Genomic DNA, 18,298 nt, shown 5'->3' on the forward strand with positions numbered 1-18,298 from the left:
TCCAGCGCATCAGAGTGGAAGTAAGCATGAGTAAGAGAGAGAGGTGAGTTTGGGGCTATTTAATCGAGGGTAGAAAGCGGAGCGATAGGCAGGATAAGTTTAGCCCAGGATCCTCGAAGGATAGGCTAGCGTCTACTGACCTACGCAAACCCATGTAGTTTAACAGGAAATTCGTGGAGAATAAAATAGCTAGTAGGGGGATAAACTGTGTCGTGTGGTCTTTGCGAGTGTGAAGAGGAGGGTGGAGTGTCTTGCGTTCGCGTGCACGTGCGGTTGTTTGTAGCGAAGCAGAAAGCTAAGCGCCTGGTGTGCACGTATATGCACGGCTGTTTAAACGGCCCTTTAAATCAGAGCAGAGTGACTCCGTCTGATCAGCGGCGCATGCGCGGCAGACCCCCCGCCCTCTAACCCCTAACCCCAAGTTCCTCGCGTGTGATTGGTGTACGGGAAGCGCTTAGTGTTCGCGTGTACGTGCGGCTGTTTATGCGGCCTTTAAATCGGCTCAGAGGTGCCCCGCCAATCGGCGACGAGCGCGCGGTGTGCACCCCGGCCCTCTGACCCTCGACCCCGAGTCCCTCGCGTGTGATTGGTGTACGGGGCTGGGCAGGTAGCGGCGTCGGGTTTGTTATTGCCTGAGCGCGTAGAGCGTGTGTGTGAGGGAATCACGCATCGGCGCGCCATACCTGCTTGTTCACGTGCGGGACGGGGTTTAACTTTGCGGGCGCGCCCATAGCAGCACGTCCGCCACTGAGCAGCGTAGTGCGCCGCAAGCGTAAAGCGTACCATCCCACTAATTGAGCCATGCCTATGCGGTCGGCAACAAAGTCAGGGGCCCCGGGGGGCGAGGAGTTGGAGGTCGGTGACCCGAACCCCACAGAACAGCCGGGGGGTAGTGGTACAAATGTGACGGGGGAGTCGGGGGACAACGGCCCCAACAATTTGGTGATGGTGGGGGACGGTAGCCCCCACACATGCAATAAAAGCCATATTAAGGGGTTCGCTGTAAAGCCCGGAGCGTGGGTTTGGGATCTGCGAGCGAATCGCTCGTTTGCCATTCGCGTTATCGACGAGTCGATGTTCATGGCGGTTTCCTATTCAGGTCTCCCAGCCCCAGGGGGGAGACGTTTCCCCAATGTATGAGAACCAGCAGCCACCGGGGTTCGTGCAGCAGATAGACGGCCACAGGTGAGACGCGCGCGCGCACAGACGAACGGACGGTCGCGAGTGCCTCGACGTTCACACCCGGCGCCGCATCCCTTCCCCGCGTGGGCAAGGGACCTCTGTCTATCTCTCACCCCCTCGCCGTGGGCCCCCCCCCCACCCCATGCTGGCTCGGCTCGCGTGTGCCAGGTGGAAAATGTGGGAGGGGGGGTACCAATGTACCGTGCGGCTGAACGCTCATTTTCTTCCGCAGATTCGTCAACGTTGTGCCCTGCGCCAGTCGACTGGTAAGTGGACACGAGCGTCTGCCCCCCCAACCCCGCCCCCTTGCGTGATGGGAGATGAAGCATGCTGCTCGCTCGGCACTTCCTGCGGACGTGGTTCTTCCACTGGGAACCTCTGAGAGATCACTTCTCATCCTCCTCTGTGGACTGTTCTCAACGTGGAAGCTCATGAGAGGAAAACATCTCCAATCCCGACAGATGTTTGGGATAGCCCCGCTGTTGATAGTGTATATTACCAACTGTAAATACATTCATAATAAGGTTTTTTGGGGGGTTAGATCGCGTAAATATATTAATGTCTCGTGAAACCCACCACCACCCGACACAGCCAAATAGTTAGGTTTGTCACATAAACAGAATATGCCAATTCGTTACTAGTTCAGCACACCGATGTGTTTGAGAGCAAAGCCACAACATTTACAATCCGAGTACGATGTTTCGCCAGCCATTACAACTAGCTTCATCATGGGCGACAGCCAGATTTGTTGAGAAAGCCTCCTGTTTCGTTCCTTAAATAGAGGGGTAGATGTGATGACGTCACTTGTGAGCTCTTCTTGCGCGAAGTGGGGAGGGGGATTAATGAATGCATATAAATGACTATGGGTATCCATTGCTGGTTGGGGTATTTATCTGGTAATCAACGTACATTATGCATGTGCATTATGCAAGCACATTGTTATTGTACCTCCTGTCGATTGTGTGCGCTAAAATGGCCGTACCTGTTATTGTTCAACGGTAATCCCTATTCAAGTATGGTGACCTGTATTGGCATGCATTTAAACAATATATTACTTGATGATTCGCTTCCAAGCAGCAATAGAAACGGAAGCCATCCGAATGGTTATAATTATTTATATTTCCCTAAATTTCGGAAGATTCTCTAATTAGTCTTGACCAGTATTAACTAGTTTTGCACGTAACATCAAAATCAAGTGAGTGTCCTTGTTGGCACGCGTGTTCTGCCACTGCCGAGAGTATTTAATATTTATTTGGTGTTCTTTTACTCTCGTGCTGATCATTTGCCACACATGCAATTAATCTGGTACACACTTTCTGTTGATAGCGTCGGTAATACATATTTTGTAGCAGATATTAATTTCTGTATTTTATGTATCGTTCCAAATCTGACTCGGATATTTTGTCTTTCCAAATATCTGGCTAGTTTATAAGTTACTCCCGCAATGTACGGTATTTTTAATCATTTTAATTAACGGTAGTGTATTTAAACATGCGTGCCAACAAGGACACTCAATTTATTTTGATAATGTTAAAGTTACGTGCAAAACTAGTTTCTACTGGCCAAGACTAATTAGAGAATACATTGTCTAAATGCATGCCTATACAGGTCACCACTTATTTCCCTCATTTAAATGCAAATTAATTTATAACATTTTTTACATGCATTTTTCTGGATTATTTGTTGTTATTCTGTCTCTCACTGTTCAAATAAACCTACCATTAAAATGATAGACTGATCATTTCTTTGTCAGTGGGCAAACGTACAAAATCAGCAGGGGATCAAACACTTTTTTCCCTCACTGTACGGTGCGAAAGTAGTTCAACATACACACATTGACGTTTTCTGACACTATAACACATACACATTCGTAGGAAGTGTTATCTTAAGCAGCCCCGGGCCTATGTCACACCCCCTTATATTCCCTCTGCCCCCAGATCTGTGCCAACGTGACACTCACAAACCCCACACGTTATCTCTCTATGGCACGACCAGTGTTGCAGACGTCACTTGAAAATACTATCCCAGCGGCTCTTCGCTAGCCATGAGAACAAGGCGGACGCCGCCGCATGCGTCTTCAGATGTGCTTTTGCGGCCGTCTGGAATGCTCTTCCTTTTGATAAGAGGAAGGCACTGGATGTGCAAAGGTAGATTGAAAACTCACTTCTTTAGAACTGCTTTTGTGTTTAGTTTGTTGTCCTTCCCCTGCACCTCCGATTAGCGCGGTGGGCTATACGCGGTACGAAAAGAGTGCAACATGCATACATCTCGCTAGCTAGTCAAGATATTCACACTTCCAGACGCTTTATGTGCATGGATAACCCCTCTACTCCTTCCCTCCAGGCAAGCCAATGAATTGGGGATGGAAAGTCGATCCCAGAAGAATCGATTCCCGAATCAGGTCACGAGACGATTCGGAGACATTTTTAGACAGGCGTGTTGTCTCGCTTAATGAACGAGGAGATGTTCCACGAAATCTGCTCGGTAAGTGAACACTCGTTAAATGAACATTTGCTCATTTTGCTAACAAATTGGGCTAAATTCAAATTGCTCTCGTTATCGTGAATTCTCATTAAGTGAGACACGCCTGTGTTCCGTACGAAAAGGAGTCCACTCCAACCACACAATCAATTAGAAATCTTGGAATTTTATTAATAAATAAACTACTCATTTATTTTATTAAATCATTGTAAATGGCCATTTTTTGTTGAAAGTGATTATCAGAGGTATTAAATGTTTCTTGTTAGGCAATGTTACACATCTACTGTGCACTGGATTATAGGCGCTATCAGCACAGTGCAACCGCGTGATTTGGGGGCGATGCAATTCCTACAGCTGCTGCAGTGACGTCGACAATATGGGCTGTGTGACGTCCCTGTTCGTTGACAACGCATAAGCACGTGAAAACTGCCATTTGCAGAACAAATAACTGAGTCGTTGCGATAGTGTGTGGGTCTGTGTGAGTCTATGGGCCTCTGTGGGAGTCTAGTGGTCTCTGTGTGAGTCAATGGGTCTCAATAAGTCTATGGGTTTCTGTGTAAGTCTATGGGTCTTCTGTGTGAACCTATTACGTCTTCTCAACACGTGTCCGAATCATCTCAGTCTTGCCTCCCTTCTCGAGAATACGAGTGACCTCTGCTAACGCTCTAAAGTCGTTACTGCTCCTCCTCCTTTCCCTTCGAGCTATTCCCAGCATCCACTTTAGCATTGGCATCTTGGCACTTTGCAGCACTCGTCTGTGTGCTCCCCAGTGCGCGTCTCCACACCAAATCAAAACGTCATTCTCTTGCCCACACGCTGAGTGAAGTCAGACATCTTCAGAAGACACGCACACTCACGTGTAGATATGATCACACACCGACTCATATGCACATGTTGTAATGCAGACTTCACATGATGATTTATTGTTTACCAGGTATCATAAATCATTTCTTACAACTTCCAGTTGTGTACCCACTGTCATTCCTCGTATGTATGTTGAGCTTCTTTTGCACCGTACGTAGCCAACCGTGCTAATCGTAGCCCAGCTCTATGCGTAGAGCATCACTAAGATTACAGCGCATGCGACACACTCCTCACGCCTGTACAAAAAAAGTGATTGCAGCCGTTTCATTCGATACATTTGCCTCTCTCCTCACATCATATTCAACTTCGATGCTTTTCAAAATATTTTTTTGTTCAACATGGAAATTTACTTTATATAATACTCTGCATATAAATGTATCTCTGGTTGATCTTAAATAGCTCTTTGTAATTTACATAATTTAAATTCAGCAGCTAGATTTTCTTGTTTTTACCATAGACATACATTCGTTATAAAATATATTTTCAACTTAAAATACGAACTTTAATTCACTCTGTAGTACACATAGGTACTTTAGTCGACGGTGGGCGAAGTGTAACGAAGTCGGTTTCATTCAAAGCCTCCCCAATTCGTAAATGTTTACCCTTGAGAAGAAAGTCAAGGCCCGCCATGCCCTCTGGCAGTTGTCGACTGCCACCAAGTTGATGTTTAGTGACGTTGCCGCAGACTGCAGCCCCGCTAGCTCATAACGAGCTGCTGTCAAGATTCCCTGTGTTTGTAAGACTGTAAGGCCTGTAACCAGTCACCCCCACCCGCCCTCCTGTACCTGACAATCCGCAGGGGTTTTACCACATTGGGGGTTCGGGTTTCGAAGACCGGCCTTTCTGCCACTCACGTCGCGGGTGAGCCGTGAGATTGACCACAATGCTGTGTTGTGGCCTCGTGCGTCTTTCAGAATCGCGCCTCGGGAAATGCGAGCGTGGAAGTTGGTGCACTCACGCTTTGGGTTTTGTGGGCTTCTGCTCCTGCAGTAGTCACCAGCACGCGGAGCGAAACATCGGACAACATCGGGAGAGAGACGCAATGCTGGTTCACATCCGAGAGCTTGATAAACTCAACATTTATAGAGGTTGCTTTTCGGTACGCAATCTGGAAATGGCTCCACATCTTAAAACGGTCAATGCGTAGGCCTCTAACTGCGCGCCATTACAGAAGCTCATATCACCAAAGGCGCGATCGCCACGGTATTCGCCACACGGCTACCACACCGCAGCATAGCCCAACTCTTCACAGCTACGCCTGCCAATGCAGCCGCCTGGGGAGAGGAGGTCATGCCCCATGCCCAGCTCCCCACGACCCGGGCCCCCTTCGCACGCTCACCGTGACGTCACAATGCAGCGAAGTTCCGCTCTTCGTGATGTGTGTCGGTCAAATTGGCGCCTGAAAAAAATCTTTAACTTATAAGGGGCCGTCCATAAATGACGTCACGCACCTGGGGGGGGGGGGGGTCAGACATTTGGGACGATGTGTGACGCGCAAATTTAAATCAATATATAATTGTTAAAACAACACTAATTGTTTTAACAACACTCCTACAACATCAGAGTGCAGCGCCACATTAAATACGCACTACAATGACAATAGTTTAAAGCGATTTGAAGCATGCTTTATTTTCAATATGAAAATATGGCTTGGGGAGGGGGGGGCAGAGCTTTGTGACGTCATATTTGAGGGGGGGGGAGGTCTGACTTTTTGTGACGCCGTGTGACGAGGGGGGGGGGCAAAAAATCGTCCCAAATCGCGTGACGTCATTTATGGACGGCCCCTAACGTATGAAGGCGATCAAAACTCGTGTCACGTTACATAGAGCAGCAGCACCACGTGTTTTCTCTCACGCGGATTCCGGTCACCCTCGCAGAAGCAGCGGCTCTTGGCTATAGTCACGGAACAAAGGCGGTCGCCGAATCGTGTGCTTTCGAAACGCTCTTCTTCTTCTGATATTGGGAAGCTACTGGAGATATGAACTTCTACATTTTTATTGAAAAATAATTTCATTAGAACTGCGTATTCGTGTTTAGTTGGTTGTCCCTCCCCCCTTACACTTCCGATTAGCACGGTTGGCTACGTGCGGCGTGCGAAAGAAGTTCAACGTACGGTAAACGCAAGCGCCAGCTCCTCACTGCGCCGCTGGGCTCGCCACTCGACGCGTAAGTCCCGCACAGGGGCCGCGTGCCGCTGCCGCCTCCCCCCGAGCACGGCGAGCCCCGCTCGCGGGGCCGCTCAGAGACGCGCGGACTCCCCTGTGCCCGGCGCCTTGATTGGAGGAGATTGACTCAACAAACCCCGCCCCCACAACTTTCACTCCTACTCTCCGGTCAAATCCGTTATCCGAATGTTGTGATGGCAATGTATGCTGAACTTGCACGCTGAACTTCTTTCGCACCGTACCTAGTCAACCATGCTAACGGCAGGTGAAATGGCGTCCAGCCAGGGCCACCAACCGTCGTGATGGGAAAACGAGCGTCATGTGCTCCAAGTAATGGCAAAGCGACTCGTCGTGGCTCGCCTTCACACCGTAACAGTTACAGAATGGCCTCGCACACCCCGTAACAAAGCGGTGGTCGGTTCCGCACCGATGACGCCCCCAAATGCCCGCGTCGTCACAGTCTGCTTCTCGCGTACGTCTGAGTGAACAGCGATGTAAAGTTCCAGCCAGGCGGGAAAACCACGCCGCTGCTACTGCTGCTGCCTTCACTTGAATGTGAACCTGGCAAGGGTACAAAATGCGATCTACGGTTTGCTCGGGTGTGCCTGCAGTTGCATTCCAGACCTCCTTTCAATACATCTTTATTTTACGTGCCAAAATCGCCCTCAATAGTTAACTAAACTATTTTTTATTTGATCAGGTAAGGCCCATTGAGCTATATAGCTCTTTTCAGAAGCGACCTGGCTATTACACACGCAAGCTCAAACGAAGTGGCTTATGACGTGGAAATGTATCACAGCCGAATACTCGAAAAGCACGTTGATTCTAAATTTGGAGGGAAAAACTGGAGGATCTGGAGAAAAATCCACGCGACCACGGCAAGAGAGACACGCAAACTCAGGGTCGGCATCGATCCCACGACCTCCTGCATACCAGGCGAGGTAGTTAACATCTCGCCAAAGTAAGCATCAGTGCTGCAAATCGCCCATTCTCGTCACCGGACCTGCGGTGCTTGCGGGTGGCTGTGGGGTTACGGATGAGACCGGTCTGCATAAGCGCGCTTTCGAAAAACATTTCAATGAGCTCCCACCCAAGAGCAGTGAAACTGCCAGAGAGCATGGCGACTCTGCCCCGTCAGCTTCTTAACGGTGTTTGTAAGATAACAACAACATTAATATAGAGCTACATTGTTTTTGTAAAGCAAATTAAAACGACGGACCTTAAAAAATATACCAAATGAGCGGAGACAGTCACCAGAGCTGGACTTATCCGGCAAACACACGCACGCCGTCAAATCTAAATTGTGATTGCGTGTGGTTGTAATCACAATAGACTGTACATAACTGAGTAGAACTTTTTACTCCCTCACAAGTAATTGTACATTAACGATTAAATGCATTGTTTAACATTCGACAATCAAGCCATCCGTGATTTGGTGTTCACCAAAGTGAAGGTCGCTCGCACACACGCGCGCACACGACACACGGTCCCTCACTCTCCTCCCACCGCCAGGGGTCAAAGTGCAGGAAGATAGTCCTCGTTTGGACCCCCCGTGTGCCATTGTTTGGAATTGCCCAAGATAAATCCGTTGTGGGTCAACAATGGGGCCGCGGTGAGCTGTACTCGGTTAAGGTAGATGCGGGCGCTGCCCTGCAGTGACACGCTCACACCACCGCTGGTGGCTCTCCACGAGAGGGCGCTATAGAGAGCCCCTCTAGATGTCTTGCAAGAGGTCGGAGTGCCCGCACACTTTACCCCACCACAATGTGGTGTACACATTTGTACTGCTGGGTGGACAGACGCGGCGGTGGGGGGTGATAAAATAAACTTGCACCGTTCTTGTTTCAACCGCCGCGTCAGGAGATCGAACCAGCAACCTCTGGGTAGCGAGTCTTGGTGCACGAATCATTACGTCACGGCTGTCCCGCCCCCCGCCCCCCCCGTTCGCTTGAAACAGTTTTAAAGAATCCCAGCGATGGGAGGGTTCTCTTAGAGCAGTGGTTTTTAACCTTTACTGCAGCCTGCACTCCTTTGGTTCTCAATCGTAATTTTGTTTATGTTAATAAATACATAGGGTTTGATTAAACAAAGGAGTTGTAACTCACGTGGCCATGCTTAATTTGTGTTTTCAATTATTTACCTTCTAAAAAAGTTCTGGCCATGTCGCGCACCCCCAGAGAGGGCATGTCGTACCCCCAGGGTGTGCGTGCACCCCAGGTTAAGAATCGCTGTCTTCGAGAGAGGGGATTCATCATCACCGCCATCAGGCCTCGCCACACAGCACCAGCGCCGCCGCCGTGTGATTGGGTGACACCAAACAAATGAGTCCGGGAAGTCCGGCACCACCACTCTGCTGCCCTACTTCTTAACCCGCGGCCCCCTCTCTTCATCCACACACTTTGCTCCTGGACGGCATTCTTTTGCTCTTCCCGGCAACAAGATCAAGTGGAAGCTCTCCCATATGGGAGTAAAAATGTAACAATTCAACCACTGTACACAGCACTGCACGTGTTCTAATAAACAATCGTATAAAGAACTGCATATTGTTAAAAAGGGATTTCCCACACGGTTAGCTTTTTTATTGGTTCGTTCCTTTACGTAATTTTCCCCGCAGACAATGGAAATTCATGTAGGCATGGGAAAGCTTGGGAAGGCTTTCTTAATTAAAAAAAATGTTTTAAAAACGGTTCATCTCTTTAAACACGGTGGGTACACGAGCCCCTGAGAGCACAGTGAGGTGGATCGTAATATGTGCGGAGAGGTTGTTCATCGGCACAAAGATGCACGCTTGGGCTGTCCTCTTTCTCACACACCCAAGACCTTGTTATGACTCGAGAACCCGTGATTTAGTACTGAGCTTGGCTCTCGTGACTCGATGTACGATCAGAGATTTAGCATTCCTTCCCAAAAACACCGTGTTCTCCAGATTATAAGATGCAGTTTTCCCTCCAATATACACCAAAGCAAAGGCGTGCGTCTGATAATCTGGTGAGTGCGCGTGTGTTTGTGCGTGCGTGTGGACGGCCAGATTTGTGTGACTTCATTGGGCACGAGTTTGGGGTGCCTTTTTCTCTCCAGAGCGTCTTATAATCTGGAGAATATGGAAACTGCAAAATGTCCACCTCTCTGCAGGCAGCTTACAGGCAAGAACAACTTCAAGCTGCCTTGTTCTACTTACGAGCACCAAAAAAGGCAATATATTTTATTTATTTATTATGTGTTTCTTAAAGAGGCAACGAGGCTATCACATTGATGCCATACACGGGCAACAATGTCGGTCTGCTGCATAATAAACGTGGCGCGATGGGGAGACGCGCGGAGCCGCAATGATTGCGGCGGACGTATCGCTACACACGTTGCCGTCAACTCCACGAACACTTCGCAACATTTCCTTGCAGCAATCTTACATTTTTTGCCAACTCTTTCACCTCAGCCAGGTTAGTTTAACACGTAGAAGTCATAGGCTTTTGCGACCAATGTTATCCACAATAAGTTTTTGTTTTGCCGTTAGATTGCGTAAATATAAATAGCATCAGATTGGCTCACAAGCGACGACATCACGTTTACCTCCTCTATTTAAGACTGGCTGTCGCCTGATGAGGCTGATTGTAATTAACGGAAAAACGTCACGGTACTCGAAATGTAAATGTTGTGGCTTTACTCTCCAACACACTGGTGTGCTGAGCTAGTAACTAAATGGCACGTTCTGTTTACGTGACAAACCTTAAGCAATTGGCTGCGTCGAGTGGTTCTGGCGGGTTTAACGGCACATTTATATTTACGTGATCTAACGTAAAAAAAATATCTCGACTCTTGCCAGGTTCATGACATTCCGTGAACCCCTTGGACGTAACCGCGCACTTGAACCGCTCGGTCGGCTGTTCAAACGCCTGACCGGGCAGGGTTTGCGCCCTTTAACTTCCGTCGTGGCCCACTGGATAATAGCTGCCATGTATTTAGCCACCGCAGGAGAGGGGGCGCAAAACTTGCCGGCCACGGTTCAACCGCGTCTCCTCTGTGCCCCAGTTGCAGGTGAAAGGGTTCATGCAGACCGCATGTGTCAAGCGGTAAAGTTGTCAGCTTCATGTGAATATCATAGTGCAAGATCTTTATACCAATACAAAGATAATATTGAACATCCATATATAAGTACGTAATTAAACTGCATTGTCTATGGTCAAACTATAAAAACAAGAGCTTGAAGATTGTATACAGGGATTCATATTTCTTAACGATTCTTTTTTTCTGTGTGACCACGTGTAGTGTTGCACAAAGCAATATAACACGAGTTCAACGTCGCAAAAAGGGTTAATTTCCCAAATAGAAAATACAGCGAATCATAAGCAACATCTATAGCGTTTTACATTGTACCGGCGTTCCAAGGCTGTGTTAATTTCACGATTGTAATATTCACGTTCAGATCAGCGTTATTAATTTCAGCATCCCAACAAGGTTCCTGTTAAGAATGTGAAACCCTGCCGCTGCATAAAACTGTCATCGCCGTTATGTACCATCGTGTGCGCGTCGCTCTCTTGCGTCTCTATGTACCCGGAAACGATACACAGACGTGTTGGAGCCGATGCGTCTCTCCACAAAATCTGGAAAACTTGAAGCGTTCCCTTTCCATCATGAAAAAAACTGTGATGTTTCCTTGAAAAATAATAAATGCTATATAATGTAATTTGCAAAGATTCAGAAACGTGCGAAACGGGAAGACAGCCACAGCCAGTGGCAACAATTACCCAAGCTTTGTGGTCCTATGTTGGTGATGTTTGGCCAAACTCTATCATTGAGTGTTTATTCCACGATCATGAGTTTGTGGAATAAAGTAACAATTTTTATTTTCAAAATTTAGCACGAAAGTCGATGTACCGTGAAAAGGATACAAATTGTATTCCCTCCAAATAATAACGCAACATGAACAATAACATGAGGGCAGGTGGTCCAAACTTTCCGGAATGGAATATGAAAAGTGCACCCCTATTTATTTTAAACTCCAGTGACTCCAAGCAACGTGTGGTAAAAAGCACACAAATGATGTTGTTCGAACGTATTTATTAATTAATTGCCATTTCCCGAAATATCACCTAGTTATACATTTATATTCTCCAATTGAGAGCCACGGTTTTCTTGACGAATGTGTAGGAGTTCTCACAACTGGGCACTGTGGTCATGGCCAGCTCCAGTTTTGTAGTGGAGGTTTCACTCCAAATTAGTCGAATTAAGTTACATTTTAATTGGGCTGCGTGACGGTGTATGGAAGCTACCTGACCTATCGCTTCTCAGCCACAGTGTGCCTCCCCTTCTCTAAGCTTGCGAAACATGGACCCCTCTAAAGGGACATCTTGAGCCGGTTTGAAACAATCAAGTGGCTGCCTCTGATCCATCCTGGGTTGAACTGGACTGGATTGTGAGGAGCTCACAGATCCTCGCAAGTTCCGGACACAGTCCCACGAGTGAGTACATCTTGCTGTCAAATAGCCATCATTTTGCCAACGAGTGGCAGAATGACGGCCAAAATATAGCCAAGAATTGGTCCATTTAAGTTTAATTGGTGACTTAAAACTCCTATGCGACTGATTGAATGTCTGAATGCAATAAAGCAACGATTATATAGCTGTTTGTGTTGCCAAAGTAACTGTCAAATTAGTGACAGTAATTGGTTGCCGCTATAAATTTCCACGTGACAAGCCACTTCGTTGGGCTATAATTTGTGGCCAGGTCGCTTTTGGAAAAAGAGCTACATAGCTCAGTGGGCCTTACCTGGTAAAAGAAAAAATAGTTTAGTTGTATTTGTCTATTTTTTTTATTCTTTAGATGTTCTATTACATTTTTTTTACCGTTGGTTGTAAAATTAGTTTTGTAATCCTGCAAGTCTCCTTTGTGCCCTTGTCATGGCTCGCCGTTGTCACTCTCGGTAATGTTAATTTACAATTCAGAATGTCATGACAGCCATGGACGTCGCAGCGGCCTGGTATGCCCAATTGAGTAATATTCATCAGAAACGAGTCAAAGGGATTCGACAGTGAGCACTGAGGCAGTGCTCATCTGCAGGCTACAACCCTGAGACAGTGATGGAAACTACACGTTCCTATGGCGGGGGCGAGTCTCTCCATAGGACAGCCACTGGTGACTTCCTCACAAAGCGGTTGTCGCATGATGAGGCGGGTTGAAATTATCGCCAAAACATCACGTTACTCAAATTGTAAATGTTGTGGGTTTACTTTCCAAAACACCGGTGTGTTGAACGAGTCACGAACTGGCATGTTTTGTTTACGTGACAAACCTTAACAAATTGGCTGTCGGGTGGTGGAGGGTTTAACGACACATTTATATTTATGCGATCTCACCAAAAGTGGCATTTATTTGATCGACCCCAAAGAGATGATGGGCTCAGTCAGCACCTAATCAGGAATTGAACTCACAACCTTCCCTGATGCGAGCCGCTCACGCTGCCACCGAGCCAACCGGCCAGATGAAGTAAATAGCGGGAGTAAGAACGTTCCGCGATGAGCATCCTGCAAAAATATTTAGCGCAGCTATTTTGGTTTTTGCACCGGCAGGAAAAATGCAGGAGGCTTCACCTCTGCAGCTGACAATAAAATAACACAGCCTTGAACCGTCAATTAATGAAGGCCTTGTACCGAACATTTACAGTGCGCAGATTTAAAAAAAACATTGAATCTGGCCCTTTTCCAACCAAACCGCAATGACATGTAAAATTTTAACACGTGATCATTTGAGCATTTTTGATAGCAGCTACACATTTTTACACGAGCCTAAAAATAAACTTTCTTTTATATATCTCTTTACAGTCCTTTGGTTCAATGAATAAGAGAAAGGTGGAGATCGGAAAACATTTTGATCTGGCCGCTTCAGAGTTCTCATATCCATTCACTGGTTGCAAAAACAGCGTGCAGATCGACGGTCGGCAAAAGGCGCAGCCCTGCAATGTCCCGCTCACGCGAGCCGCGTGCTCGAAGGATGCACTCAATCCAGGGATCCGCAATCTCCACCCTTTTCCCATCATCCCCGTTGGTTATTCTATCGCGATTGCCACTGCAACTCGCAGCGTCAACTGTCTTTGGTTGCCGTTTCAGCGCGATCTTTTCGTCTTCGGGTTCTGTGTAAATTTGGTTGGAAAAGAAAGGCGATTAGGGATGGTTTTTCTTTTTTTTGTACGATAAAAAAAGATGACAATCAAAAATTTTGGCAAATTAAATATTGCTTCATATTTGTTACTTGCACCAATATATCAAAGGCCATGGACATACATTTTACAACCCCGCGCACACTAACAACACCACAAAACCCTAACGGTGCCGTTCACACACAGGCTACGAAATCGTATTCACAATAAATAAACAAAAAACGATCGCCGAGAGCCGTGTGCCGCTGCTGAAGGTGCCGCGTGAAGACGATTTGCATTTTGACGGCCTCCGAATGTCAGTGTCGGTCTCTGTCTGGCACCGAGAGGGTCACGGTGAAGAAACATCTCCTCGGCACAACTCTGTCGTCGTTTTCACAAAGGAGTATTTTTAGAGAAGCGAACGTTCAATATATGCGTAAATAAACATCAATACGCAAATCAAATGAGCGTGGATCATATTCAGTATGACGACTGTGACATGTCATTGTGAGGGAGGTGATTGTCAGCAGATATATCCTCGGTATAACTTGCAGGGCATGAACCGCAGGTGTGCTGATAAATCTGTTGAAACTTGCAACATAATGTTACAATTCATAATTGTACGCAGCTTTGCGATTTTTGTTGTAATTTACGACGCATATTCAAATTCGTTATCTGTAGAATAGTGGTGACCGCATTGCGGTATGAACCCGAGTTCAATTCCCACTCAAGGCCAATAACAGTGGAGAATATTTAAATCGGTCCTGGGCCTCCCCTAGGTCTACGCGGCCTCAAATGAGTATCTGGGGCGATGTGTAAACATCATCACTGTGAAAACAAAGGCATGACGTTAGTCACCCACCCCCACGTGTGCCGTGTCTGCCTTCATAGGTGCTCGCTAACAGCACTTGCCCCAACAATCTGTGAAAGGCTACGTGGGGGATCTTTGTCTGTCACCAGATCTATGTAACTGTATTGACACCGGACTCAAGTTTCGGGCAGCCTCCGTGTTACTTTCTGGAGCGTCTTTTAAAATATTGTCCAAGAACGTGGTTATCCTGTGTATTTGATTTTACACGCATTTGAATTCTGCCGGCTTTTCCCAAAATAATTTGGCGTTCGTAATGTCCGTCAATGTTGGTGAACAGGCAGGTTTTTTCTTCTTCTCCATAAGGAATAAAAGACACGCCGTATTTTCCACGAACACACGCGCGCAGTGCGGAACGAATTCCAGAGATGTTTCCTCCCGGGCGGGTTGTATCATAACGTTTATGCAGCGGTAGCACCAGGTCAGTTACAAAACTCTATACGTGAAAGTTACAGCACCATAGGCCATCTCACCTGTGAGTGTGAATGTGCGCGCAATGCCACAGTTGCAATAACCTCCTGTCTTTAATACTCCAGCTGTCAGCATTAGCAATGTGGTGTCACGGCGAGTGGTAACCAATGGGTCGCGATAGTTCCGTACCATTCCGCCAACACTAAGTGCGTGCCGCGTTAGCGACCAGGGCAAGCGGCGTCACCCGGCTGACATAGATCCTGTACTATGTACAAATAAGTAATTTTTTGTTAATAAATATGCATTTTATATTCGTAAATTTAAACACAAAATTACAATATCTACTTGGCTAACTTGTATTAAATAAAGAGCACCGTTTGAATACTGCTGTATTTATATATTTCATTAATGTCTCGATTTCATCAAGACCTCTCAGCCTACTTATTTCGGCAGCGCGTCAATCGTTCGCGACGCCTGGAAGTCACTTTCTTTTAAGTGGCGAAAGATGAGAAGTTGAAAAAAAATTATGACATCTGTAAATTTCTCCCAACTCTCTTGACTGAATGTCTTGTAAACAGACGTGACCTACATTGGGTTTAGGTGTAGAGTATTTGCAAAACACACCGCATAAAACCATACAAATGATCAAAACACCATTAAGTGTCAGTAGAAATAAATTAGATGTTCATCAACTAGTAATTAGCCAAACTTAGCACTGTAAGCTTTTTTTGAATAAAAAATATTTCAGGTTATGTCAAATAATTAGCACTTTTGTTTTAAATAATAACGCACAATATATTATAAAATTCACTGTACGCACGACAACCGTACGTCAATTTGGAGCATGTGGAAATCGAGCGAGCGAATGTGCGCGAGGTGGAGGGCGATCGGGGAACAAGATGGCTGCCACGGAGTAGTCGGCCGAGCGCCGACGAAACTGAGCGGGGGGGCACCGCAACGCCCAGCCGGGCCCAGCCGGGCCCAGCTGGGCCGCCCCCCACCCCTCACCCCCACCGGGGGACAAGGCGCACAACGACATTGGCGGTGCATAGCGAGCGTCTTTCCGGAACCCCGGTGAGAGCGGGGGGGTTTCTTCCTTCGTCGAGGACGGTGGGATGGTTGCCGAGCTTCAACCGTCGCCACGGCATTACCTGCTGTTTGTCACGGGTGTAGTCGTCATGTGCCTTTTTGTTCAAGTTCATAGAGCTATGTTGTTATTCATTAAGGCTTATAAAAGTTGGCCAACATTTGTCGCGTTTGTCAATGTTCCTCAGCTCTTACTGCGAGCCACACACACACCTGTTTCTCTGCTGCTGCTACTGCTGTATCTCTGTGTATGAGTGTGTTTTGGAGATTTCCCTTCAGTCGTCATGACAGATGTATCTGTCTCACTCTCTCTCACTCTCTCTCGCTCTCTAAGCAGCGTGTGCTTGGTACTGAGGTAGTAATTTCTCAGGCATTTGCAGCTCAGGTGATTGTGATGGATCGTGTCAGGAGATCCGCTGATCTATGGAAAAATAAACACAAGGCCATTCTTATTATTATGACTGTTATTAGTATTATTGTTCATTCGTTACATAAGTGCGTAATCGTAACGCAACACAGATCACAAATCGGCAGTCCCAGCCCAAACCGACAACATCGACATTAACCAGGTTTTATTCACCAGCAAAATATATTTAGTAAATATTATTTTGCTGGTAAGAAGGTATGGGTAAAGACAACAGCCCCCGAAATGGCTTGCGGATGGCAGCACGGGCAGAACGTACTCGAGACGGAACTCTTGGGCTGTGGACGCGTTCGCCGCTTGTTGCAGGGGTTCACACTTCGAATCCAGCGGCTGACCTTGTTAATACGTAACATCTCACTACCATGGGTGCCACGGTGGTGAGATGTTAACTACCCCGCCTAGCATACAGGATGTAGTGGGTTCGACCATGACACCTGCTGTATATTCGGAGTTTGCATGTCCTCTATCTCTCTCCCCGTGGTCGCGTGGATTTTTCTCCGGGTCCTCCGGTTTTCCCCTTCGCATTTAGAATCAACATCACATGTTTAAGAGTATTTCGCTGCTATAAATTTCCACACGAAAAGACACTTTGTTCAGCTATCATTTGTGGCCAGGTCGTTTCTGAAAAAATAATTACATAGCTCAGTGGGCCTTGTCTGGTAAAATAAAAAATAGTAACGTTTTTTAGTTTAGTCTAATACTGCCGATGTATTAACCGGAGTATTAATGGGAATAACATTCCGCGCCATCTGCTTCACAGCGAACGTTAACGTTTCCCTGACGTAATTCGCAAGAGAAGGCCAAGGTGTGACGGTGTCGGGGTACAATGTTGACAAATTCGAAAATTACACCGCAAACGACTTAACCGTGATCACGCACACAGCGGCAGCCATCACCGCCCCGCCTCCCTACTGGCAGACTAATGCCCCAAGTCACGAGCAAACCAGATTCATCCTGCTCTCTTGAGATCTCAGGTGGTTACACAAAAAAAAAACTTGAACCTAGAGCAGCGGTTCCTGGCCTGTGGTTCGCGGACCACTGGTTGACCCACAATGCTGAGGGGCACACTCCACAAAATACATTTTATTTCCACAAACACCAGATCCGTGGTTTGCTAGTCCAGAAGGGTTCGGAAGTACTGATCTGAAGGGCGTTTTGGTTCTACTCTTCCTCCATGGCCAGACGTCTTGGAAGAAGTGGCAGTAACCTACACTTTAACCCACCACTCACGACCTGCCGACTAACCCAGTGTTTTTCATTGCAAGGTCCGTGGTCCACTGGCGGTCCCTGGTGGCCTTTAGTGTGGCTCCTGAAGTGAAGCCCCCTCCATTACACAACATGTGAAAACACCCCCCCCCCCCATCATCGTGGTGTCAAACCCCCAATGGTTTCAAACGTGTGGCGGCCCTCACACTGATGATGTCTTATCGGCGAACGTGGCCCCCCTTCTGAAAATTAGTGAAGGACATTGGACAAACCACGCCATGGCCCATTTGTAATGCTGCTGACCGGACAGATGCTGTGGCGCTCGCGTTAAACAGCCACACTTTGAAAGCATGTAAACATTCAACAGGTTTCCGAGTAGCGTACAGTGTTCAACATTTTATCGGTTCCGTTTAAAATGTAACGTTCATGGGGTTTAAAAAAGAGATTATCGTGATTACTTCTGCTCTCAACCAAAATTCAAG

At 47.0% G+C, this 18,298-nt stretch overlaps 1 protein-coding gene across 2 annotated transcripts in view; it reads right to left on the reverse strand.

Moving 5' to 3' along the window:
- Positions 1 to 4,551: 4,551 nt before the first annotated feature.
- Positions 4,552 to 18,298, reverse strand: part of IGSF9B (immunoglobulin superfamily member 9B) — a 164,239-nt gene continuing 150,492 nt past the window's right edge. For both annotated transcript variants that reach the window (XM_032964378.2, XM_032964377.2), the window contains one exon: positions 4,552 to 16,607. The gene's annotated coding sequence lies outside the window, so the exon portion shown is untranslated. The remainder of the gene's footprint in view (positions 16,608 to 18,298) is intronic.

This window comes from Petromyzon marinus, chromosome 32 (assembly GCF_048934315.1).
Source record: "Petromyzon marinus isolate PM22_M1 ecotype Great Lakes invasive population chromosome 32, UKy_Petmar_22M1.pri1.0, whole genome shotgun sequence".
Taxonomy (NCBI): domain Eukaryota; kingdom Metazoa; phylum Chordata; class Hyperoartia; order Petromyzontiformes; family Petromyzontidae; genus Petromyzon; species Petromyzon marinus.